Consider the following 27,275-nt stretch of genomic DNA (forward strand, 5'->3'; position numbering starts at 1 on the left):
TTTTAGGTTAATAAAATTCTTTATTAATTCATCACAAAACAACTGAACTGTTCCTCCTTACATATCTTTTCTCACATTATAACAAATTGAAAATATACACCACTAAGAACCGGTGTTCCAAGTTACCCTTCTGTTTTTTGGGATACCCTCGCATTTAACATCAGCAGGGCGTTTAACACTGCTGAGAGTTCATCATCTTTTCTCCCACAGGGGAAACGTTTTGTGTGGACCACTGCCGGATGCATTTCTACAACCAGGCATTCCAATTTGAGGATGTGATCTCTGGACCAGAATGAGATCAGAATGTAAATGTAACACGTTCCATTACTTGCCTCAGTTCTCAGTATGATGAATGATTTGTACCTGAGCCAAAATTAAATACTTGTGTATCATGCTTAGAATTGTATCAATTTTACATTAATGTCTGCAGTGATGACATTGTTGTTAGTTCTTCTGTAATTGTGCTGTTTTGTGTTTACCATTGGAGATACGATCTGAATGCTCAAGTCATTAGACACCACTAAACAAATACAGTGTGTCGCAAAACAGCTTGTGAAACAGCAGGGTTGGGAACTGTGGAACCAGTACTGATCTTAAAGTCAAACTACAGCAATCTATTTTACAGTTTAACACCTAATGACTTCTTTTATAAAATAAAACAGTTCGCACTTTCACTACGATGTGGATCAGTAGTTTTAGACATCTATGTTTGACCAGAAATTGCACATTTTAAAAACTTAGACTGAACAATGTGTACTGGTAATGTTGATTCTTGAGTCATCAATATAGAAGATTAAAACTGTAGTTATGCCACCATTATTCCATTGTTACAAAGTGTTTTGTGGTGCACAGGTATCGAAGTGGGAGTATAATTCAGGTTTCAGATCCTAGTCTGGTGCCCAAGCACATTTACACCCATAGGAAGGGAGTCTCCCATCAGCTTGAGTTCATAACAGCTGCAGTATAACTCTAACTTGATGTAAGGCTGAATTTTACTAGAGCCACAAATACTTTATTGGACATTCGGAGAATTTCCAAAACCTTTTATGTTTTTACTGTTCCTAAAGATCAAACAATCTTATTAATGTTTGCCACCCTTAGAACACAGCACTATGCATGGTTTCAATGGCGCATTTATTTATGGCATAAAACACTGGCACCTAGAGAGATCTGCAATTGTGTGTAATTTTCCAGACTGACGTCACTCATTTATATATATTATAGAATCTTTACAGTGCAGAAGGAGGCTATTCGGTCCATCGTGTCTGCAATGACCCTTTGAAAGAACACCCTTCATAAGCCCAATCCTCAGAACCCAACACAACCTTTGGACACTAAGGGGCAAGTTATCATGGCCAATCCACCTAACCTGCACATCCTGAGACCATGGAAGGAAACCGGAGCACCTGGATGAAACAATGCAGACATGGTAACATTAATTCTTGAGTCATCAATATAGAAGATTAAAGCTGTAGTTATGCCACAACTATTCCATTGAATAGCGTTTTGTGGTGCACAGGTATGGAAGTGGGAGTATAATTCAGGTTTCAAATCCCGTGGAGTGCAAACTCCACACAGTCACCCAAGGCCGGAATTGAACCCAGGTCCCTGTGACGCAGCAGTGCTAACCATTACATAATAAACAACAATGATAATTTTAGTTTGAACTAACTCCAACAGGGAAAATTGAACAAAAAATAAATTTACATCTGCCTTCCAATGATATCGAGGCAGCTTAGTGTAATTTTGCTTGCAATGTGTGTTTACACATTTGTTATCTTTTAAATCATGGGAAAGTGTTTCAAATTGCAAATTGTCAGAATGGATTTAAAGTGCTGTGCAAAAGAGTGAAAGGGCTTTTTGAAATTTCATGTGAGTATGTTCCAATTCCTTGGTATTTTACATATATCACACTCAACTGTGATGTATGTCTACAAATTTCTGTGAATATTTACAAGGAATATTTATCTTGGTATCTTGACACTCATTTAAAACTTGCTGTAAGATGTATAATGTTAGATTATTTCTATGTTGCCAGATTGGAAGATGTGTTCTTGTCTTAAAATGTAATTTTATCAAAATTCCAGAATTCTTTTTTAAGAGATCCGATGGAAAGGATTGCTTCACAGGAGAACTCAGAAACATTATTTTACATGTATTCAGGATTTGCAAATCTGCAGGGACATAACTACATGACATAGCAAACATGTAACAAGCAAACTTTGAAGGAATTTAGTGTTTCCATGTGAATTGGAAATGTTTTGAAATATGAAATAGACCGAGGCAATTGGAATTAAATACTGCTGCCATGTTTATATTCTTTGGTGAATTATAATAACAATGGCAACTTGTATTTATAAAGCACCTCTAACTTAATAACATGTCTCAAGGTGCTTCAAAGGAACATTCAAAGCAACATTTTACATGAAGCCACACAAGGTGATATTAAGTATATGGCCAAAACCTTGGTCAAAGGGGCAGGTCTCAAGTGGAAAGAAAGACAGAGAAGAAAAGAGATATGGAGAGAAAATTCTGGAGTTTAGGGCCTTGTCAGCTGAAGGGATGGCCACCAATGGTAGAACAATTCAAATCAGGGAAGAGGTCAGAAATTGAGCAGTGGTTGTGTGGCTGGAAGAATTTACAAAAATAGGGTGAGGCTATCGAGCAATTTGAAAAAAAAGCATGAAAATTTTTTAATTGAGGCACTGCTTCAACAGGAGCCAAGGTAGGGAAATGAGCATGGGGGTAATGAGCGCACAGGACTTGATGTGAGTTAGGACATGGGCAAGAGAGTTTTGCACCATCTCAGATTTACAGAGGTCAGAAAGTGAAAGGCCTGTCAGGAATGCAATGGAATAGTCAAGTCTATATGTAAAGGAGACAAGAATGAGGGTTTCAACAGCAGATGAACTGAGGCAGTGGCTGAGTTGGGTAAAGCAATGGAGACAGGCGGGCTTAGCGATGTATGGTTTAAGTCTCCTCTCAGGGTCAAATATGGTACCATGATTGTGAACAGTCTGGTCCAGCCTCAGACAGCTGCTGGACAGGAGTGTCAAGTTAGTGGCTAAGGAATGTAGTTTGTAGCATGGTTACAATGGCTTCAGTTCCCAATCTTTAATTGGAAGATAGTTCATTAGGAGTCTATTTCCCTGTGTGATCAGTTTAGATAAGGAAATGTGACTAAATTGGGAAAGAGAAGGCAATTACCTAATTTTCTTGAATTATTAGCTCTGGTTTGTTTTCCTTTCATAGCCTAAAATTGGTGTAATGAGTGGAGGAGGTAAAAGTTCATTTTTATGACTATAGAGAGTTTATTAAAGACTTGTATTTAAGACCTGAAGTTTCTGGGGATATTGCAGAACATGTTGACCATTCAGAAGATGAGTAAACATTGTTGGGGAGAAAAAGCACAAGAGTGTCATACACCAATATAGTGCTATGCACTGGATTTTTTTTAATCCCCAGAAAATACAAGCAATAGCCATTATTGCCAATGTTTTAATCACGCACAGCAGCAAGAGCTGCTACAGAATTGCAGGTTAACTATCAGGCAATGATTAGCAGAACAACCCTAGGAAACGGTTGCATCATATTGCTATTGGTTACCTGGGCAGCAAAGAAACATTGCAAACTTAGGCACAACAAGCATGTTAGAACTGAGATGTGCTACCTAGTTTCTGAAGGCACAAATGACTATCCATAATGGAGCAGTGAAAGGTACCACTTTTTTCAATATTCATGCCACATATGGTTTTTCAGACAACCACAGATGCAAGAGACAGATACTATGCCACACATTGTTGCATTAACAAGTAACTGACGCCTTCTTTCACCACATCCCCAGCTACACAAACTTCAAGTGCCAGCAGCAGATCGAGCCCCATCAACAGGAGGGCAAATCTGGTTGTTCTCCAAGAGCCAGTGAGCTCTACAAATAGATTTAATCACCTTCTCCTGGATACATTTCGAGTGTTGAGTTGTCTTTATGTTTCCTCCTTCCCCACTGAATAACTAAAATATGTAAAGTTTACATTATTGGAGCAATCGTCATAAACAAAGCAACCAGATACCATTCTCCTGGTCTGCATGTGATGCTGTAGTTTTCATGCTTTGGCTTCATGATATTCCCACTTTTATCTTTTGCTTGCTTTTCTCCATGTGGCCCAATTTTGTGCTTCAGTGGCTAAGGATGTAAAAATAGTCAGAGTCAACTCATGCACAAGTGAACAGTGATCTAAGTCACAGTGTGTCAACTGAAGAGTCTTCCAGTATGCCTTTATCCCTAACGGAAAGGGCCCTGATAGACTTACTGTGCTAAATATTTCTGGATATTACATTGGTAGTTATGTGTGCATGGTAACATGCTGACTGGGATGGGGAGTCCATACTACTTCCACATGATTCCATTGTCAAAGTGAAAGTCCCTATAAGACTTTCATATGTTCTGTGGGTGGGAAAATTGGTAAGTTTGTGCTCTCCAAACCTCTTCCTCATGATTCCCTCCATGTATCCTCCAAGCACAATGTAGCTGTGCAAGATTGTTTGGTGCAAACTATCAGCATCGCAGTGCACTGCTGTGGGTATCAATACAGCAGAGGCAAGAGGGGCTACTCATCAGTGCGTGTGTTATGACTTGCAATCTTCAAATGGGGAAACCACAGGGTCTAAATTCAGGGCGAAGAGAAGGGTCAGGCAGCCTACAACTTCTCACGTCTTGCCTTTTGCCCCTTTATATTATGTGTTGTTTCAGAATGTTAAAAGATGCTGGCATCTGAGCTGATGCAACTGTAAATGCAGAGGACTGTCGGGCATTGCAGAATACTGTGGAGGGGACGGGGGAACAATGAGTACTGAATCCACACCCATTTTGATGTTACATTATCATCACATGAACTATTAAATATTTGAGCACCGCTGGCCTGTATGGGTACAACGATCTGAGGAGACAATAAAGAATAATAATAAATGCGTTGATATATATGTCTCTCAAACTCCATCATCCCTACACCTTCGAATACCTTTCTTCATTTTAAAACTAGAGATCTGCTGAGTTCAAACTTTCTCCAGTGATTCTTGCTATTTTGTTCTCCTGCATTTCATTGAGAAGGGAAAGAGTCTGCATTAGGGGAGGGTGCATTAACAACTTTAAATTCGCTCACATTTCCAGTCATGTCCATTTCAGGCTGCATACTTGACCATCAATAAAATCTAATCCGTTTACATCCGAATGAAAGAACCAAGGCAACGACTGTTTCTATGGTGACATTGCAACTTTGTTATTTCTGCGGCTCCTGAAACTTATTGCCTACCTATTCACAGGTGGATGGTGTTTATGACCTGACCCACCTGGACGGGGATGAGTTACCCAGATGTTAGAGCCGTGGCTATCCTGTAACGCAAAGAAATAAGACAAATAAATCCATCCCACCCTGTAGTTGCTGAAACAATTACCTATGAACTGGAAAGTTAGATCAGTCTGAAGTGTTAATGAGCTTTACCTCAGATGAGTCTGCATTGAGTGTTTTCCAGGTGTTTGTGATGTGAAGATGCCGGCGTTGGACTGGGGTGGGCACAGTAAGAAGCCTCACAACACCAGCTTAAAGTCCAACTGGTTTAGTTGGAATCACTAGCTTTCAGAGCGCAGCTCCTTCATCAGGTGAATGGTTCACGTTTTGACTGGCACCCAAAGTTACAAGAAGGATTTCCCTTTTATCAAACATGGGAATATAGGATAAAGGAAACATGCCTTTGAAAATAGTAACCGTGGCTAAATATCTTTTTAACTTATTCTGCCTGATTCGCTATTCTTTTGCCAACTCAAACCTCATTCGCAATCTCACTATCTGTTGGTTGGTGAGTGATATTCGGTTGGTTTTGCATCCTCCACACCTTCTCCCGCCTTGGGCGAATCATTTTTTTAAACGGCTAGTTCTCAACAGGTAAGTTTGAAACAAACTACCTGCGTCGCCAAAACTGCCTCAAACCACTTCACACAAACGAATAATTGTTTGAACTAGGTGACTGATTCATTTCCTCCCATCAAGCGGCTGCTGTCGCGGGTGAGGATTGGGGACTATCACTGATAGTCCAACCGAATATCACAGAGCGTGTGTGTGCGTGTGTGTGTGTGCTCAGGTCAGATTGCTGAAAATTCACTGCACACACATCATGGTGGGTCCTGCAGCTATCAACTCGACAAAACATTCTTTCTTTAGTGTACCTCAGCAGTATCACACCGTACTGTCAGTGAATCTAGCCAGATGACAGCCAGCCAGGCGATAGCCAGCCAGCCGCACCAATAATGATACAACAGACTCCCCAAAGTGTTCTGTTCTCTCCGATTCCAAACAGCGTTTTGGTAACGATGGGTAGACTTCCGAAGTGTTTTCGGATTTCTGTCACTTTTGAGCTCTGCCTTTGAGTGAAGAGAGGGAAGCGCGGGCTGAGTGTGGAAACTCTGCGCCCTTCTCTCAGCTCGCTGCTGTAATATTGTCTCCGTCAATACAGCCTTCTCTTGCAGGATGAGTCTCGGAACGGTGTTCCCAAGGGTGTACGGGCCCACCGCTCAGAACTGCAGGAACATTCAGAATGAACACAAAAATTCCACAATTACCATTTACTTGCAAGAGGTCCGCTTTACACAACAGATCTGTAGTCTGCGACCACTCTCACTCTGATATTCCCCCTCCGATGTTACATGCTGGCAGAATTGCATTGGAATTGTTAACAAGGTCTGTTTACACATTAAACCCCTGGCCCGCTGTTAGATTCAGTATGGAGGAATAAAGAGGGCTATTTCGAGCATTTCTCCCCCTTCTTTGCAAGCGTTTCCCAAATTACCTGTGACCCTTACGCCTGTATCAGGAGGCTATTCAGCTTCAGTATTCTTCTTTGGTTCTACCTCTGTACCACCCCCCGACCTCAGCTGCCAGAGTAAACAGACAGCCAGCTCGCCACATCCAACCCGGGCTCCAATTTAACTGTCTTCCCAGAACTTTTCACCTGAAAGTAATAGTAACAATCTTTATTGTCACAAGTAGACTTACATTAACACTACAATGAAGTTACTATGAAAAGCCCCTAGTCGCCACACTCCGGCGCCTGTTCGGGTACACTGAGGGAGAATTAAGAATGTCCAAATTACCTAACACCCCCCCCCCCCCCTCTCACCATTACAATGTAACCGATGGGGAAATAAACAAAATGAATGTTCCAACAAGTCTGTAAAACAATTGGCAATGTGGAGAAATGAAAATGAAACTTCTCCAGCTGTTAACAGTAGTTTCCCGGTGCTGTGGAACTTCCCATTTCCCTCTATCCTCCAGTCTGCACCGTGTATTGCGGATCAGTTGTCCAGGCAGACAGCTGACTTTCCTTCAGGCAACAGCCAGCCGGGGTGGAGGGTGTTTGGGGGGAGGAGGGTGGGAGGGGAGGTTGCGGGGGATTTGGGGAGGGGGGTTTTGGGTGAACCGCTCTATCCTCGACTACCGAAAAGTGCAAGTGGCTCAGGGGGGAGACGTGTTGCTGACTGAATACTCCCAGTGAGGGACACGACCAGAGCCTGGGGAGAATGGGACAGTCCAAACCGCGAGCCGGTTCAGTGAATGGCCTCACAGCCTCATTCTGTACAAACGTCCCGTCCCCGTTGAGCCCTCGGTCACGCCGGAGTTAAAGTTTACGCTTTGAACGGCAGCCCCTGCATCATTCTCCTTTCACACACCAAACCTTCTCCACACGGTGCATGGCTAACTCTTGTCTTCTTGTTTGTGGGCCTGGACTTGTATAAATAACTGACTGACAGCGTGTCCCATCCGAACCGCAACTATTGTCTTTATTTTAAAATCTGCCTTTTTTTCAGCAAATCCTACCAAAAACAATATTGTTTAAATCTAGGAAAGGGGAACGGAGGGAACTGCAGCTGCTAGATGCTGAGAAGATGGTTCACCTCGAGGGAGAGTCTCGGACCTGAGGGCATAATCTCAGAGCAAAGATTCGCCCATTTAAAAGAGAGATGAGAGAGGATGTCTTCTCTCAGAGTGAGTGATTCTGTGGAATGATTTACTCCAGGGAGCTAATGGGTCCTTGAGTATGTTCAAGGCTGAGATAGACATATTTTTAATCATTACGCGAATCAAGGGTTATGGAAAAGTCAGATCACATCAGATCAGTCACGATCTCATTGAATGGCGGAGCAGATACGATGGGCCAAATGGTCGCCTTCAGCTCCTTAGTCTTCTGGTTATGCAACACAACAATGATGTGTGTATGGCTTCGTGATATTCAGTTTCACTGGCGAATAATCCCGGAGAATGTGGGAAATAGATTGTGGGTGCACATTGGTAGCAATGGATTGATTGTGGAGTCTAGCTATTTCTTCACAAAACAATGTGTCCGTCCTTCCTCTCAACTCCTAACTCGATCTTCCCGGTCTATGGTCATTCTGTGAGTTTCCAGATAAAAGGGTGACTGGACCATGGACCTAATGAGGAGCATGGGAGTGGAAGGTTGGATCTATACAATGGGTGCGAGGCAGAGGCCAAGAAGGTTCGGATATGATTTCTGTTCTCAGATACAACAACTGGCTTTCACATTCTTTGGCGAGCGATGGAGAAAATCAATCAGGGTTCTTGGTTTTCGTGTTGAAAATGCAGACTGAACCCGACTCTGATGTCACCTCCAACAACCAACGAAATAGCCCACCGGCTTCCCAGACGAAGACATACGATTAACCACTTGGTGAAATTATAGGTGGGAACCATACTTCAGGGCAAGTCACCACCTTAGGGAAATGAGAGGTAAAATGTTCATGAAGGCCTCGCCTTCTCAATCATGCCCTTGGCTTGAGGTGTTGTGATCCTCAAGTTAAATCACCACCAGAGACCCCCCCCCCCCCCCCCCCCCTTCAAATGAGAAAGCAGCCTATGGGCATCTGGGACTGTGGCGACTTTACTGCAAAGATTATAAAATCCAGTTTGATTGTTAGCATTAGCTGGAACCACAGTTAGTACCACAATACATCGTCCGGAGATGACACGATAAAGTGTGACACGGCCAGAGCGGGTTTATTGATGCCCAATGTGTACATTGGAGGGAGGGGGTGGGGAGTATCCAGCCTGCGTGCTTTAACAGATAACAATGGAATTCATGAGAAGAATTGAGTCCACGTTTGGAATCATTGCTACAACTTGACAACCGGCTAACACAATACAGCAGGCACCATTTTTCCTCCACATGACCTGAACTGGAGTGATCCTGGATTGAGTGATCAGACATAACCCGTTTTTGTTTCAGGATCATGTTTGGGAGCAGGTGGGAACAATCAAACACTAACCCATTTTCCCAGTAACCGCACTGCAGTGTTGATGTAAGCCTACCTGTGACACTAATAAAGATGATTATTATTATCTTCAATGGGCCCCGGAAAGCAGAAGGGGAAAGGCTATCCAATGCAGGGAAAAAGACAACGGAGAAACGAGCAAATAATCAATTAAATTTAGACCCGTGGTAAATAAAGAGGAAACGAGAGGAAATGAGATGCAATTCAGGGATATAAGTAAAATATAGGGAGGTATATAACACAAAGGTATTTAGAAATAAGGGAGGATGTAATGCTTTGCACAGATATGAACTGAGGGTGTGAATGGGAAATAGACATGATGTAATAGACATTCATGGGCAGCACGGTAGCCTTGTGGATAGCACAATTGCTTTGCAGCTCCAGGGTCCCAGGTTCAATTCTGGCTTGGGTCACTGTCTGTGCGGAGTCTGCACATCCTCCCCATGTGTGCGTGGGTTTCCTCCGGGTGCTCCGGTTTCCTCCCACAGTCCAAAGATGTGCAGGTTAGGTGGATTGCTGGGTTATGGGGATAGGGTGCAGGTGTGGGCTTAAGTAGGTTGCTCTTTCCAAGAGCCGGTGGAGACTCGATGGGCCAATGGCCTCCTTCTGCACTGTAAATTCTATGTATCCTTCCCAGTTGAATTGCCAATGAGTGTCCAATTAATTTGTTCTCAAAATCGAGTAAACTGCCTGCCTTCAGAAATGTACGGTGAGAATTGTGCAAAGTAATGCATGGACCTTCACGAATTGTCAGTTGTAAACTTATATTAAGGAGCAGTTCCAAATGATTCGTTGGTGCGGCGTAAGACCACGGTGCGTGTGGTACTTCGCGGCACATGGATGCATATTGACCAGCTATTGAAAAAGTGACAGATAAAGATTGATGAGTGGCAATGGGCAGTAAAGAGCAGAGGAAGACATTGACAAACAGCATTGCAGACTTTCGGGTCGATAGTTAAACGAGGACGGTTGAATTGTGTGGTGATTACGCTCTGGCACATGTAATTGTTCAAGAGCGACACTAGTACACAAACTCGGGATCCGAGAACACCGGGAATAAAATCCTCCAGGTCCGGATCGACTGGCAAAGTAAATTGTTGCCGTTCCTTGCGGTCTGTTTGAAATTGACATCAGAATCCCGAATCAACGTAACTATGAAAAGGGGGAAATGGACACATCTGGAAACTTCAGAGTAATTTCAAACATCACGGCTCCTCTTTGGTCGTGAGATTTAATTGCGGGGGGGGGGGGGGGGGGGTGAACTCTTCTTCCTCATACATTTGTAGAAGTATTACATAAGTTTAGGGGAGATAAGATCTCCTCTTGATGGCATTGTACAAAGATGTTCGGACTGGATGTCACTGCCTGTCTCCAACCTGGCCTCGAACAGCAGCTGATGATGTATTTGGATTGTTACTTTCCAAATAATTACAGTAAGCAAAAACGATTCAAGAGACTGGCCCAGGGTTTCTATCTTGGCGTGGGCTATTTCGCTTCATGTAATTGCACGTGTTAATATTCAAAAAGCGCTCTCTAGTTTTTAGCTGGTCCTCCAAATTTCTTGAAGATGTTTTTATCTTACGCTCTGTTGTTTTCTCTCCTTCCCATCTTTTTGACGTTTTCCTTTTTACATATCATTATGTTAAGTACAGCCCCCCCCCCACCCCCCCACCCCCCCCCCCCGCGCCCCCCCCCCCCCCATCCCCCCCACCCCATCCCCCACTCACACGTGACGATGTAATTTCTATCTGACGGACCCTGGTGCACCGAGCTTTATTTAATGAGCACATCTTCAGTGACAGATTCATTATTTGCATTCAGTTGCTTTAAGTCAAAACACATTAGTTACACTTACATTGCAATACAGATTTAATGATTTACTGTTTAACACCAATTTATTTTGATTAACATCTCGCTATTGGCAATTGTAAGTCCAATTAAATGCAGGACAACAGCGATTATGTGTTGTATAAATTAAAAATCCAACAAACGCCAAATGTTACGTTTTATGAGCATAATTCTGTCTGTAATTCCAAATCTTTTACGACAAAAAGCGCTTAATGGAATGTTGCAATGAAACAAAACAACCCCAGAAAATAAAATAGTTCCCTTCATGCAAGTTAATGTTATTTCTTTCGGGGCCGTGTTCAGCTTTAAAATGCGGGTCAAATGTAGGACTTGTTTTCAATTGTATCGCTATATTGTTGGTGTTTCTGTATTTAGGTCCATCGAAACTAGATGTAAAGTCATTTATTTATGTTAATATTGAGGTATATTTTAAGCCAGATGTACCAAGGTGCCAAATGATGTAGGGTTTGCAGCATATGAATTTAGAGTGCGTGTCCCAGACAGTGTCAATCATCATAATGTCATTTCTAATATATCATGTGAAAGATTCAGGGTCATCAGCTTCTGCACAGGAGGACCAGTGGTAATTTAAATCGGCTAGCCCTGCTACATCATATATTCCAACCTGGGATGTGGGGCAGGTAAAGCAGACTGCTTCTCTTACATTACTGCTAAGCGAAATAGCGCTGTCATACGTTGGGACTTTAAGTGGGTTCATGTAATATGAATGATGTAAATGAAGTACGTGCTTACCATTCATGTCACCTCCAAAAAGACGGTTTTCCAAATAAATGACACTTCACACAACTTTGAGGAAGACTGTGCGAGTAAGGTGGGACACATGAAACGTTCGTTTAATCCTGAAAATGTGGATTGTGACAGGATGTATTAAAGAGCGAAAGTAAACTCGAAGTCAATTGCGTAAATAAGACAAAAGCTTTGCAAGATTAAGATTCAAGAGCAATTACAACCCCCCCCCCCCCCCCCCCCACCCACCAAAGGAGCAGCCATTTGACCATCAAGTAGTTAATAGCAACAATCAGCCCTCTCTTTTCAACAACAATTATTCCCCTTTTCTGGCTTCAAGCATTTTTTAAAACACAGTGCGAGCTGTCCCCCTTTATCCAGTTCCACTGGTCAAAACGGCTAAGTTTCTAGCCCCCTTTTTAAAGCAGAAACGTTTGTTTCTCTTCACTCAGGGCTCCCTGTTTGCCCTCGGATTAACGCTGTTAGAAAGGACATGTGCTGACTTTTCAATAGGCTTCGCTAGATGAGGTGGCTGACTATAAAAAGGTAATAAAAACCATTTGTTATAATGGGGCGAACATGATTTTTCCTGTTAATAGACGCGACCGACGTGGAAGCAGTTATTCGTTTCCGGTATAGCACTTCATCGGAAGGATTTGATTTCCACTGAGTGAGACGAAGGGAAATAAAGGTAAAAGGGCATGTCTTGAACTTATTAAACGGGCGGTGCATGGGGTCTTTCGTTATCCCGAGACAGTCTGGCTATGCAACAATTATTCCAACCGAGGTACGTTTCATCTCCAAACCATTAGCATTCTGAACACCCACCATTATTATTTTTAGGGTATTTATTTTAAACTGCGCAGAGCCAACTTCTGGGGATTAATTGCAATTGATCGTTGCACGTTTATCTCACTGTTGTCAAATAAATCGGCAGTATTAGACAGTGCATGTTTACTCTGCCCGCTCTGACTGATCCAAAGAGAAAATCTGACCAATGTGAGGTGTGTTGTCATTGGCGTTACCGAGATCGTGATCAAACGTGATTGACTTGTCTGTCAGAGGCATTTTTAAACAGGAAAAGTCATCCGATCCTACTTCATAAAGTTCAGAAATGGATGAAGAATTGATGCAACCAAGGAGTTTGACGATGCGGATGGGTCAGAGGTCAGTCATACACAATGATTATAAAGGGAGTGAGGCTCTAGATCACAGCTGTATGTGGTGTTTCGTCGGAGTTAGTGAAGATCGAACAGCAGATAGTCCAAGTGCTCATAAACATCCAGGTTACAGTCCTGGAAGGAGACGTGTCTGGAAATCGCTCTGCAGAGGACGAGACTGGTTGGCGGTAAGGCATCATTTATCCAATGGTGGCGTGATGTTATTCGAGTCAACTGCAAATTTATTAGAGTGTGAGGATTTAGCACCAGTCATTAATTTATGCTTGGTTGATGCATTAATCGTTTGTGAATGTTGCAATATCATATTTCATACACGCCTGCAGACATCCTGTGTATAAGAATGATGTATAATGTATAAACCAACATCTAGACGTTATGATGCCCTGATCGAATGTTCATGTATTAAATATGTATTTATTCAATTAAGCATTCTGCATGTTTTAATTTACATGGGGTCCGTGTAGTACGAGGCCGATCTTTAAGCAGTTGCAATGTTATTATGTAGATCCGCGGACGCTTTAAGGTTATGGACTTTAATCCTTCTCATCGCCATGAGATAGACTTAAAGAGATAGACAGGGAATTATCAATACTGATTATAATTGCATAAAAACGTAGGCATCCAACATTTAAGGGCAAAACAAGCCGGTCTATTGTCAGTGTTTGATTTAAATATATTATGTACACTTTCCTGCCAGGAATGAGCTGGATGTAAAATACTTGAGAGTGAAATTAGGGGTCGCTTGTATTGTGATAGCTTCGTTTGGCGTGATGTTTTTTTTAAATGAGAAAGGTGGTTTAAACCGGACTCATCTACAATTAGCTTACCGGCGATACACTGGGGACCGCTCCTTTCAAATACAACAGCATTTAGATCGCTTTAGAGCGGTTAATCCTGTGCATAGTGAGGTTTCTTTTGTTTTGCAACTCCACTGTGGGTTTTTGTCCTGTTTTTTTCCCCCTGCTCGCTTGATTGACCGTTCAATGGTGGCTAATTATCCAAATGTCGCTTCCAGATAGTTTGACTTACTCCTACAGCGCTGTCCTGTATTAGCAGTGCCACATTCAGTGCCGCATATCAGATTGCATGTGCTTCTGCTGTATCCCTATCTCAATGTCCACTTCCTGTGATATTTTGACGTTACAGCTGTTATCTTTGATTCAGCAACGTGTTGTCGGAATGTTAATAAAAACAGGAAATCGAACTGTTTAATAGAATGTGCGCTGCTTTATATCTCGCCCAGAAAAAAAAAGAGCTCTGGTGAAACCTGTGTAAAAATAAAAGAACATTATGCTACTGCGACCTCCTGTGCTTATTTTATCATGTCTTTAGGTAAAGTTTTAAATTTAATCACCCGGGGAAATAATCTGTCTGTAAAGAAAAAAACATGGAAAGAGCTTGCCTTCCATTGATTAACATAAATTAAAAGACTGTCAGTTTCATGAAAACGCAATTGAATGTTTTATAACCATTTGAGAACTTAAGAAATTTACCATTCTTAGGAGTTAACCATGATGTTTGATAATGTTGGAGTATAAAACAAACTCAAAATGGTACCTAAGTCAGCATTATAAAATGAGACTAGGCTGCCAATAGTCGACTTGATTGTCAAGTTGGTAAGGAGCCCTCAAAAGAAGGCATCATCTTTTTGTAAGACCCTTCGGTTTTACATCCTGTTTTTCTTCTAACTCCGGGTCAGTGTGTTACTAAACCGAACCTGTGTCTCTGTTTCCTTTCATTAAGACATTCCAAACCAGCCTGAGTAGCGCGTAGACATTTTAACGCTTCCCAGTGGAATATTCAGTTTCACTCACAATCACACTCAGTAGTGTTGGTTAAGATAGTTAGAAACAAAAAGAAAACAATGCAAAGTATTCGATTTGACTCTGACATCCTACAAGATATAAAGTAAAACAGGAAGTAATCGTTGGTTTTCTGTCCTGCTGTAAATTGTACATCAATGCAACGGATTGATACAATTGCTTATGGTTTGTGCACGATGTTACATTGACGGATTATTAGATAAAATTGCACCCCTCAATGTGTCACAGGCCAGGGCGGCCGTTACTTTTGCGACAGGCAATTGCTTTCATATTCACTGGAGAGGTAACTTCCCCCAGCTTGCTCAATCTCCTCAAATGGCAAGTGCACCATTCAAGTTTGGAATCGACTGTCAAGTTGGCGAGTTGGAATTGTGTTTGTCAGGTTTCCGCCGTCTTTCAGCCTAATTCGCCGATGTACCCTTCCAGTATGTTTTCCATGACCATTCCAAAGGTTTTGTAAGTTAAAATGCCGTGGTTTTGCGCGTGTGTTCGCCACATCATTTACAAAGTAATTAAACCCGGTGGGTGTACTCAATAACTCTGGCACCTCCACCAGTAAGTTGATCGACTTTCGGGATGCGGGTTGATTTGCAGCCTTCCGTTTGTTGAGTGAAATGGACAAAAGCATCAGATACAAAACTAATGGAAGGGGACACTGGTTCTTGTAAACGATTAGAACAAGAGGTTTGAAATACATTGCTAACCCAAACTGCTGATTGATCTATAGACTGCATTAATGAATCAAATGTGGAATAAATTGATGTCACAGCTAAAGTGTACAGCATAGATCATATTATCCGACAGTGTAAGACACATCAATTGCTGACAGCTTGCTTTTTGATGGATTGGAAAGACACCTATTCGACGTCATGAATTACTAAAATGCGGTTGTAAAGTTCAGTTAATCCGCTGAAAATAAAGTTGCCCTTGGTACTGCAAGCCTCTGCACCTAGTGATGATTGAATTGTGTTTAAGTATAAAACCGTGGTCAGCGAATTGCTATCGACATTGGCCACGTTCCAAAAAGTCCTAATGTAACATCCCACGCCTTCTCACACCATCACGCAATAAAATCACACTTACTCTTAACGTTTTACAGTAGGAGCATTACCAAGCAGGCTAATCTAACCAAACAAATTATGCAGGGTTCCATTGATTGGCACAGGTACTAATAGGGCTAAGATACTGAGAAAGTAACTTTGAATATCAATTAGTACTGGGCTTACTTGCATTAGGAAAGGGGATACTGGAAACGTAATAAATGGCACATTTTACTGAAACAAGTGGGAGCACGTTCGGGGCAATGAGTTAAACCCAGGTGTCTTAATGGAAATTCTGCAACACCAATGTTTACAAAATACCCCCAATCACTGAGCACTTTTAGAACAGCATTGCCCTCTGGCTCTCAGTATGTAATAAAGGTGTTTGTTGCCCCATTCAATCCGCAAGCGAAGAGTTAGCCTCCAAGTGTTTGTTCCTTGTCCCGCGATGTTTGCTCGAAAATGTTATCGATATTTGGATCTTGTTAAAAAATAAACAATCAATATTCCCTCTATATTGCAATTTCATCCTCCCCAGTGCTATGAATATGTTGCATTTCGAAAAAATCCCTCGTGTCTAATTCTATGCTCTGCCTATAGTTCCCCATTGGCTAGCATCCAAATTTAAATCTATCATTGGCACACAGTCGTGTTCCGTACAGTTGACCCCGTATCACCTCCGCAATGTTAACAGACAGTATTAATTATTCTGGTTTACTGGGTATTAATGGCTTGACCGGTCAGGTCTTCTCAATTGATTAACTAAAGTAACTAATGATTGTAAAGTCCAATATGCCTGAACTGTTTTATCAGTCCAGTCGCCTTGTTAGGGTGGAGAGGTAACAACTGGTCAACAGATGTCAGTCAGGCTGAATTAATGATTAATCTGTTGTACAACAGGGACCAGTTACTACAACAGACTGTGTTCACATCCAGGATCAGACGTCGTCAGCTGACCAGACATCTCCCAACACAGAATGCAGCTGACAACAGGGTCTGTCGGTGTTCCCTGTAACATCTATTTATACCGTAAACAGATATTTGAGGCGGCCTAAATTAACTATCCGGTTGGCGTTTCGACCAAAATAAAAGAGTTGCTTTCCAAACAGTGGTTTGCAGTAAAAGCCGAGAGTGCAGATTTCACAGGGCACGTAGTCAGAGGTGTGAACAAATCAATGTAACAGATTGATTCCTGTGGTGGGTGTGCGAGTTTCACCTCCTTATTAGGCAAAACGGATAAACACGAGTCCGTAATTTATTGTACAAACAACGGGAGTTCCTATTCATTTCGGATGGTTTTCTAATTAAAATAATTAGTTTGAGCTGCCAGCGACCTTCCTACACTAGAGTACGCTTTTCAAACTGAGAAACGAAAACAGTGGGCTTAAATTTGCCGAGAACTTAAAATTCCAATGAAGTTTAACCTTTCTGAAACCCCAGCGAAATCTACTAAATATGTCAGATTTCAGAGAAGGTTATGCTTTAAACTGAAATGATGTCGTCAAGAAAGTCTTAAACAGCTTCTTAGCTTCACAACACAAAAAGTAAAGTAAATTATCAAGTTCATAGTAACTTTCAATTGAAAGTTTGATTAAAGAATAAGAATAAAAAGTTGGCACTTGATAGATTTTCTTGCGATTAGTGATACCCAGTATGCCTTGTGAGGTTAAATACATCGCCCACTCTGGTTTATAACAATTCGCTATAATTATATTAATGTAATTCGACTAAACATAACCATTTCACTGAACTGCTAGCATTATCTACGAGTAGAGATAAGACATCTTTCGAAAGATTCTGCCATCTTCTAAGAGTGATTTCCACAAATTAAAATAACTGCACACTTAAGGAATATGGGATTTAGCTGGACCGGGTCTCATAAAAGTGAGTCCGTCTTAAACCGTCTTTCATTGTCATCCTTTTTACATATAACCATGTTTCGCTGGGGTAAGTAAATTGTGTTACACTTTGTCCTGTTTAAATACTTTCAACCTCGGCTTGAAACAGGCTCGGCTCTTTCTAATAGCAACAGGATTCCTGCCCCGACAGCCCTTGTCAGTTTCAAGAAATGTAAAAGCAACCAGCGGTTCACTCACTAATGGTCTGGCTCAAAACGTTAACCACAAATTAAGTGCACCTCTGGTTGTCTTCAGCTTGAATTTGTGGAACTCACAAAATAGTTCAACATGAAAACTCCCTGGCCCTATAGTAGACATTTAAATGGCGTTGCAAGATGTGGGCAGTGCTAGAACGGCCATAATCACACTCAACTCGTATGACTGACCTTTCACCTTTTTATGTTTGACTTGGCACTTAATTAAACTACTTTCCCGTGAAACATGTTGACGTGTTTCTCATCAAAGCAACAATGCATTATTCTTTTTTTTAAAACGCAGAATGAGTCATTCGCCACACACATTCCCTTTCTCGTCGTGAGAATTGCTAAACACATCTATATTATTTTCACATCTTTATAACCTGTCCTCCGGTAAAATCTACCAGTAATAGTTAATTAATCAAACGACCAGCTAATTGCTGCTTAATTTGACGCCTAAAGACGTTAAAGGTGCGATTGGAATAAGGTCGCTTCAATGTGTGAAGTGGACTTTCTAATTTTGTTTAAAAGCGTTTATGTGTGTGGGCCTTTGGACATTTTGGCTGGCTGTTCCAGAGCACGAGGCAAGCGCGACATTTAAGTGTTCAATTGAGTTTTAATTAATGGCACTATATGTATGTCGACCCTTCGGTCACAGAGGGGATGCGTAGAATATTTTCTGCATGTGATCACATTTAATGAGAAGTGGGAAGTTTGGGCCACAGTGTGATATATGTATACACTTATTTTAAAAAAATCAAAAGAGAAAACTACAATTATTAGCAGTAATGAAAAGGATACACGTTAAAATGGGGATGGGACGTGAGAATCACCATCACGGAAGTTTATCTAACTCTGCGAAATGAGTGGCTGTAGACAACTCTGAACGTTGAATGATCATCTTGATTGGATCATCCTACTCTGCTTAACTTTCCACGGCGTTATCGACTGAAATGTACACATTGTAACAATGGGCGCCGGTTTATTTCTCGTCTATTTTATATCCTGATTTGACCAGCTTAATTAGTTCAGGTAATACATGGACACCCAAGGTCACCCATGTGACAACGTACGTATCAAATCCATTTCATCTGTTTATTTTCATGATATGAACAAAGAAGTTGCAAACTTTATTAAACAACGGTTTACATGTGGACGCACACTCGGCAAAGGAAAGCAATACACTGACAGTTCAAATAAAGTTTAAAAGCCGGGAAGCGGGTTTACACAGAAATGCTTTTCACCACGTATGTTACTTGGTTGGGAAAGAAGTTGCTTACAGTCCGGTTTCAATACAAATGGACTGTGGTGGGGAGGTGTGGGGAGAGCTAAACTAAAACCCAGTTTACAAAGAAAAATGGCAAAGTTCCGGAAATCTTTTTTAAAAATCGGATCAGATGGAATTCCCAATTGTTTCACTTTCCTACATCTGATCGTGTTTCACTTTGAAACAATAGGATCGGGAAACTGACCCTCCCATTTTCATCAAGCGAGGCTGTGAATATCCACAACAGCGACATTTGGAAAGGGAAATGACATCATTTGCTATTTTGTTGTTATTTTTCAAATGTTGCTCTCCTGAACTGGAAGTCGAGCAGGGTAATCAGATACTGTTGTGCGCTGTTTTAACTAAGTAAGCGAACACACCGAACATTCCAGCAACACTTCCGCGTCTAAAAATTTTCATTTGTAGACAGATTTCCCGCAGACGAATACCCCCTGCAGCTAACCTCATAACTCCGCTCGTAAAAGAAAAACGTGCAGAAACACATCAAATAAAAAGGGCTCTTTGCTTAAAGAGCGAAATAATATTTCCGCGAGGAGATGCATTAAGCATCTCGAGTCCTTTTGATGTGGAAAGGATTGGTGGAACAGCCCGCGCCTCGTTAGCAGCGTCTTGCAGCCTACTGTAAACTGGACTTAAAGTTTGTCATTAAAGCGTTCACTGAAAAAGAAAACGCAGTTAAATCCCAGCCGAATGTGCTAGCCAGGATTAGATGGGAATAATTGGACGGCCGCGCGGAACCCAGCACAGTTCGGATGCTGGTTATGTGAACAAACTGCTAAGAGATCGGGAGTTGTAAATCTCCACATCTCTCGGTTCAGTTAAACGGTTTGTGTTTCAGCGACGATTTTGTTTTAAAACCTCGTTTTTAATTGTAGATGGGACGTCGAGAATATTTCGACTTGTTCATTTGGCTATCTGATTAACCAAAATACCCAGTTAGAACAAATCGTTACTGTCCAGAACATCACGTTCGCATCTAATTAAATCAGACTGGGGCGTTTTTTATTATCCTGGAGTATGATAATTTTGACGGCAGACTGTTAAATACCAGGGAGAGCGGAGGGGGGTGGGGGTAGCAGGATATTCAAATCCGGTAATATACCGTCCCCAATGAATACACACACACACATGCAGGCGGGCACTGTTATATCATATCGGACACTCACCAAGTTGTAAACAATCAGGAAGAACGATACAACAAAACATATTCAAGTAATGTGATAGCGCTGACAATCATTTCAACAGATGTGCTTTCTAATACCTGTTTATGGAGACAGGAATTGCAGAGGTGGAATACACGGAACGCATCATGATAATGAGGCACTTTTGTTTAGTGAAACATGCTACGTTCGGAAGAAATATTTTATTTGCAACTAGAAGGTAAAGCAGTACGGGGGCGAGGGGGATGCTTTGTGGAGATTGGGTTCAGCGCAGTTTATTGTCTGACTGCAGTGGGGAGCAGCAGCGAAACTCGAGCTGATTTGGCGCAGGCCGAAATATCAACACCCTGAAATTAACTTCATTGGCGCATTGAGAAAATGAATTGATTGCACAACAACATCGGAGTTGGCGGCTGATGAGAAGTTGTTTTTAAAAATCAACGAGTCTGTTAATATCCCCTTTCCAAAGCAGCATTAATTACTCATCACCCAGGTCATTGGTAAAGTTTGACCTGATGTTTACGCTGAATAAAAGTTGTGTATGGGCACGTTCAGGGCAGTGAGGGAGACACCGAGCACTATTCCAAGCACATTGAGTGTATCCCAGACTTCAGGCAATACAGAGCACGGACAGGTGACTGGACTGAGCTCCCCTGTTTCATGACACACCCTTTAGTATTCGATATTTCCCTTTATACTGAATTTCACAGTAAGAAGTCTTACAACAGCAGGTTAAAGTCCAAAATGTTTGTTTCAAACATTAGCTTTCGGAGCACTGCTCCTTTCTCAGGTGAATGAAGAGTATTCACCTGAGGAAGGAGCAGTGCTCCGAAAGCTAGTGTTTGAAACACACATGTTGGACTTTAACCTGCTGTTGTAAGACTTCTTGCTGTGCTCAGCCCAGTCCAACGCCGGCATTTCCACATCACTGAATTACACGTTAGTGATAAAATAAATCTGTTTGACGATTTATATGAGTAGTTCATTTTGTATTTATGTGTGATAGTGAGGCGGTGGGACATAGAACATTTAATATCGAGTTTCTCTTACACCCATTCTTCACGTCTTGGGGTCCAGTTCCTGGTGTGAAATCTAGGCGCTGAGACCGTGACAAATGAAGGTGTCAGTGGGCAGTAACTTCTGTTCAATTAAAGCAGGTAGGTTTCACGCCCCTCCCATGCATAGCCCGGCATATCCACACGTTGACTGATTTCAATGATATTGCTGAAGTTTACCAGGAGCCCATAATTCCAAAGTGTTTGCCTTACGGCCGTGCAGCTTAAGAAAAGACTGCTCTCACATTGCTCTGGCATCACGAGGCCAAAGTTCACGTAAGTCAAATTTCAACACGAACCATTGGTGGGAGAATTGTAACAGTTCTTATTGCCTAGCTGAAGCGCTCGCTTCCTGCTCCGCCTGACACATCCCTCTTGTTGTTCGACGCAAGTTTGTGAGCGCCTCCTGCTGGCTGGCTTCTCTACCACACGTGGTGTCGATGTGCCAGTGAGCAGAGACGGCATGGTGTGGGCGAAAGGCCTCACCGAGACATTCAAGACTCGGTGCTGGAAACTCACATTGAGTTCCCCTCCCCTCTCCGGTTACTGGGAGACGTTGAAGCTGCGAACGTGATGCTGCCGAAGTGTTTTTTTAAAGGACGTTTCATGCACGTTATCACGTTGTTAAAATGTAGCCGTTTAGTCGATAAACATGCATTGTGGTGACACACACTGGAGTGAAATCTTGTACTCTTCTGCCCGTCAGTGTTAACAATCCCCCCCCCCCCCCCCCCCCCCCTTGTACTTCAATTCAAACGTACATATTCACTTCAACTTTCCATTACTGATAATTACCCACAGCCTTTTTCCACAGGATAAAAACAACAACCGTTTAGCAAAATGAAATGTAACTGAACTTAGCTAAAACGTAGCAGGAAGAACTTAAATATTATTCGCAAGGGTTTCCAGCAATCAAAAATGTGCCGTCAATGTGTCATTAAATTGCTCATGTAAGCATATTGTTTGCAATTTAATCTATTATCCAATTATTTCACCTAGGCAAAAAAGCGCACGGAAATAAAACGCCTGATTATTGTAGTCGAAAAAAATTACTGATGAGCCTTTCAAAATAAACGCATAGTTACAAGAGCAATAACGATGATTAATTAAAGCTTGTCAATCACGGTATATGAAGACACAAAACCAACATCAAGCAATATATTAGCCGCCAAGAGCAATTACAGGTTTTAATTCACAGTTCAATTTCTATCAAATGAAGTACTTGCAGTTTCTATTCTGATAAAATCGTTTAAGTAGGGAGGAATATAGTTATCGTTATGTCACCTATTAATATCAAGAGATTTGCCAGATAATTGTAACTAATCTACAACCTGTCAGTTATCTGTGGAAACCTCGATCCCGTGGATTAAGCAGCCCGCGATTTGAATTCTATTGTTAGGAGTTAGTCACGGTTGCTGGCTGGATGCTGGTACCTTTGTGTGTTAGGATGGCAGCTCGGCTGACAGCAGATGGTACTGGAGATGGTGACGTTTACATAGAGAGGCTGTTTCTAGCAGCTCCGGGCTTGCGATTTGTTCACCTGCCACCTTTTACCCGGCGCAGGAAACCCAACCTGCAGAGAAAATCTACACCATCAGCATCTCCGTACACACACACACACACACACACGCTCCTGTTTTTCCTCCAGAACAGCCCCAGACAATCAATCCACTGATAACAATTCAACTGTTATTGTCTTATTGGTGCCACACCTAATTTAAAGCTGTTCCATCTTTCTGTGACTATGTTCACGGCAGAAGTGAATGGTATCAGATTTTTAAAAAAACTATAATTGACCCCATTTGGTAAGCAGTGAGAATCCCCACTCACAGTTAGCGCTGTGGATTAAGTGACAGCGGAAAGTCTGCAATGGCCTGTTTGTACACCTGGCTTCCATGTAACCACGGCCTTGCAAATTGACACAACTGTGGACAAATACGATTTGCAGAATAAATGCACAGATGTAGTATCCACATACATGTTTGACGGTGGATTAGATGTGACTTTAGCTTTTGTTTGAATTGCAACTATCCAGTATGCACCCCCCCCCCCCCCCCCCCCCCTTTGTAATCACCGCAGATTTCCAAGTGTAACCTTGTTCTGATTGGGCATGCCCTGTTCCCTGGACTAACATGATTATTTCTGTTTTCTAAGGCGATCTGGTTGTCGCCTGTGTCAAACATGGTTCTCAACGCCCACCGTGCGTTCTGTTGAATGGTTGGCGCTCTCAGCTATATTTGCAGTACATGTGGTGTGAATATTCCGTTAGGAATTATTTTAATTGCAATGCAGAAAATGAAAGAAAGTTCAGACGTCACGCCCGGCATTCACGTCCTGGGGATTGAACGATAACCTGGCACCGGGCCAACCTTTGACTCATTTTCCAGTTACCGTCGGGTCCATAGCCTTCGCCTGTTGGTGGAAAACGCCGTCTGAACGTATGTTCCATCCGGCGCTTAAAAACATTGTAATGTCTGTGTAATTCAGAGGAACAATTTCAACTGAGAGCGCTAATAATGCCTAGTTTAGGGTGTGCTGCATAGCCACGAGGTAGGCGGGAGAGGAAGCTGCAGAAAAGACTCTCAAAAGTGCAGAACAAGCATTTGCCTCAGATTCCCCCTGCGACGTATTCAAAGCTAACCCCACAGGAGCGCCCTTTGTCACAGAAAGGGAATAAACTTTCATCTCGCAGAAATGGAGGTTTGCAACGGAAGTGCGAGTGAGTAGAAAATAAATGCACCAATCGTTTATCTCCGGATTATTCAAACATGCTGTAGCAACTTTTAGAGATCATGTGTTTGTTGAGGGAAAGTCTACATAAAGTCCATCGACTATAACTGTTGTGCACCACAAGTATTTGCATTTTAAGTTTACATCATGTGGGCCCGCCAGTGATATATATGCAGGCCGAATTTCTACAGAGTTAAATTATAGGTGCAGTAATTCAATTTGTTAATCTTCGAACTGCTTTTCAATTCAATAATAATTTACATAATTATCAATATCTATCAATTGCCCCCTGGTTTTGTACTCCTGGAAAGGGAACAGTGACCCATTCAGATACTGTCAGTAAGCTATTGTATACGGGCAAGTGCTTTGTTTAAACGGTTTGATTAAACGTCTATTCAAGTACTGCAACGTTAAACCGCCCTGCAATGAAGCAAGAGGACAGTGCCATCTGTAAAACCCTGTGCAGAGCACTTCATTAGATTGAAAATGAAAATGAAAATGAAAATCGCTTTTTGTCACGAGTAGGCTTCAATGAAGTTACTGTGAAAAGCCCCTAGTCGCCACATTCCGGCGCCTGGGTCAATATTATTTTAAAAACTCCCCCCTGCCTTTCTCTTTCTCTCTCGCACATACATACATAATATATAACTAATGTTTGCTACGAAGGGGTATTTGTATGTGAGCTGTTATTAGCCACGGATCTCTGGTTACTACAAATCTCTCCTTGCTCCCAACTGAAGCTTCATCAAAGTCTGTAGAAGGCTCAAGATTTGGACAATAATGTATATTCTATTACTTCTTTCTCTTTCTCTAATACACATATATATGTATATATATAGAATACATTCCACTTAGCCACGCAATCAGTCTAATGTCTTTCGTGTTCTTTCGATGAACCCAAGTGACTGACTTGCCCCAGTACAAACACCAACACGTTCCCGGCCATTCAAACACAGGCAGCAAGCTTTGTTTGGAAGGCAGGGCGCCAGCTCAAGTTGACCATCCCTCTCCCGCGTGCCTGCTGCGGCTGGGAGTTGCAAGCGAGTCTGCGAACTTTGAGACCAACGGGGTAAAACAGATCTTCAGGCACGTTTTGTGTAGTTATCCCAAAAGCTACAAACTTTACGGTTACCCATTCATGGAGCTCCACAACTGAGACTGAAAAATCACAGGATATCCACTGGATTGGCCACGGAAGGTCTTTCAAGCATTTAACCAACCAATTAGTTACAACATTAACTGGATGCATGACTCAGTACAGCAGTTGATTAATAGTCAGATTATATCGCTTCTGGAGAGTAAATCGCATTTCTGACCATTGAACTTGAGCTGACATGCACCAGAGTTGCCAAGAAGGCCTTTCTAAAGACAAATCTAGGAAAGGTAATCTGGTATTCAACTTGTTGCTACCTACAGAGTTTAAAATGTTTACAAAACTGCACGAACCCATCAGGTGGAACTGCTTTGCACGCTGTAGCCGCCGTGATGTGAAGTCTTCTTGTTGGGTTTAAAGGGGTAGGTACTCTGTCATTTGCTTTACACTTGAGCATTAGCAACCTGAAATGATGAGCTTAACAAAATTGCGAATGACATCGACCATATTTTCAGAGAACCATGGGATCATGGAATGGTTACAGCACAGGAGGAGGCCATTAAGTCTGTCCTGTCGGTGCCAGCTCCCTGCTCTCCCAATCTCCCGCCCCTTTTGCAAACATGCATTTTCCTTCCCCGGGTGTTTATCCAATTTTCTACTGAACTCCCAAGCAGAAGCTGCTTCCACCAGCCTCGCAGACAGGACATGGTACATTCTAACCACTTGTTTCCTAAGTCATCCTTTGCTTCATTAACCGACACCTTTTCACATCCTTCCCAACGAGCAGTGCGCCGCACTGGATCCAGTAATCCAGTTGAAACCAAGCCAGTGTTTTGCAATGGTTCATCAGAACTTCTGTGTGGTTGTGTTCCATGGCTTTATTGCATAACGGCCATGATTCCCAAGGACCTTTTGTTAAACTTTCTTAGCGCGCCATGCCACCGTCCATGTGCACAAATACACCCCTCAGCTGTCTCTATCCTTGCCCTCCCTGTGGCATGTATCCTTTCAATTGCATCCCCCGCTCTTCCTAACGATATGAATCACTTCACACTTCCTCCGCATGGCATTGCATCTGGCAGCGCCCGCCCATGCCACCAAGCTGCCAATGTCCTCTTGCTACCCATCACTACCCTCCTGACAGTTCTCAATATTTTCAGGTTTTGGTGCAAACTTTTATCTAACTTTCTTAAATTTTCAACACTGGCCGCTGAACAGCTGACAGACACTTGCGATGGAAGAAGTAGATTCCAAATGATACAAGGCGCGTGTCTTGTTCTGGTGACGACATAAACTGGCTGCAAAGGTCAGGGGATGAAATCGGCGGAATAAAACTGCAGCGATTAATATAGTTAATTCTTCAACCTTCCTACATCATTTTTGAAGGGAAAGATTGAAAGTGGGCTCGAAGAGTTGGATTGGCTTTTGTATAGAGACATGGAGTAACGAATTCACCTATTTTTTTGGTTGACGCCACATCTTGTTGCCATCCTGGTCCAATGTGAAGTCTGTGATAATCGACCGTTCAAGGATTGTTCGGAATTTGAGTTCTCGTTTCGCCTACTCTGGGCAAACCTTCGTGCAATCAATGTAAACCGCTGTGAGCAAACGGCATTCCCCCAGTCTGGATTTTCCGTTTATTACACCTGACGTTTGCCAGCACCTTTGGGAATGTAGCTATCCAGTGAAGTCAAATTTAGCCAAGTCCAGAATTGCAAGGAAGCGAACACGTGTAGGCATTGCTTGAAATTGATTTAAAGGGTAAACAGTTGAGATTGACAAATGATGGTCCCACGCCTTTAAATATGTCTTTTAAAATGTTGAACTAAAAAAAATGTCCCCCCCCCCCTCCCAGCGTTACGCCCCAGCAGTTTCCCT

General features: G+C 42.2%; 1 long non-coding RNA gene across 2 annotated transcripts; it reads right to left on the minus strand.

Moving 5' to 3' along the window:
- Nucleotides 1-27,150, minus strand: LOC119955468. Of its 2 annotated transcripts, none has more exons than XR_005458475.1 (4): nt 25,751-27,150; nt 23,008-23,147; nt 11,939-12,045; nt 1-4,183 (listed from the first exon to the last, which is right to left on the minus strand). It is a non-coding gene; the product is annotated as an uncharacterized LOC119955468 (long non-coding RNA). The 2 variants fall into 2 exon arrangements; XR_005458476.1 differs by having other exon boundaries at nt 22,906-23,147.
- Nucleotides 27,151-27,275: the final 125 nt, after the last annotated feature.

The sequence above is a fragment of the Scyliorhinus canicula genome, chromosome 21, assembly GCF_902713615.1.
Source record: "Scyliorhinus canicula chromosome 21, sScyCan1.1, whole genome shotgun sequence".
NCBI classification, from domain to species: Eukaryota; Metazoa; Chordata; class Chondrichthyes; order Carcharhiniformes; family Scyliorhinidae; genus Scyliorhinus; species Scyliorhinus canicula.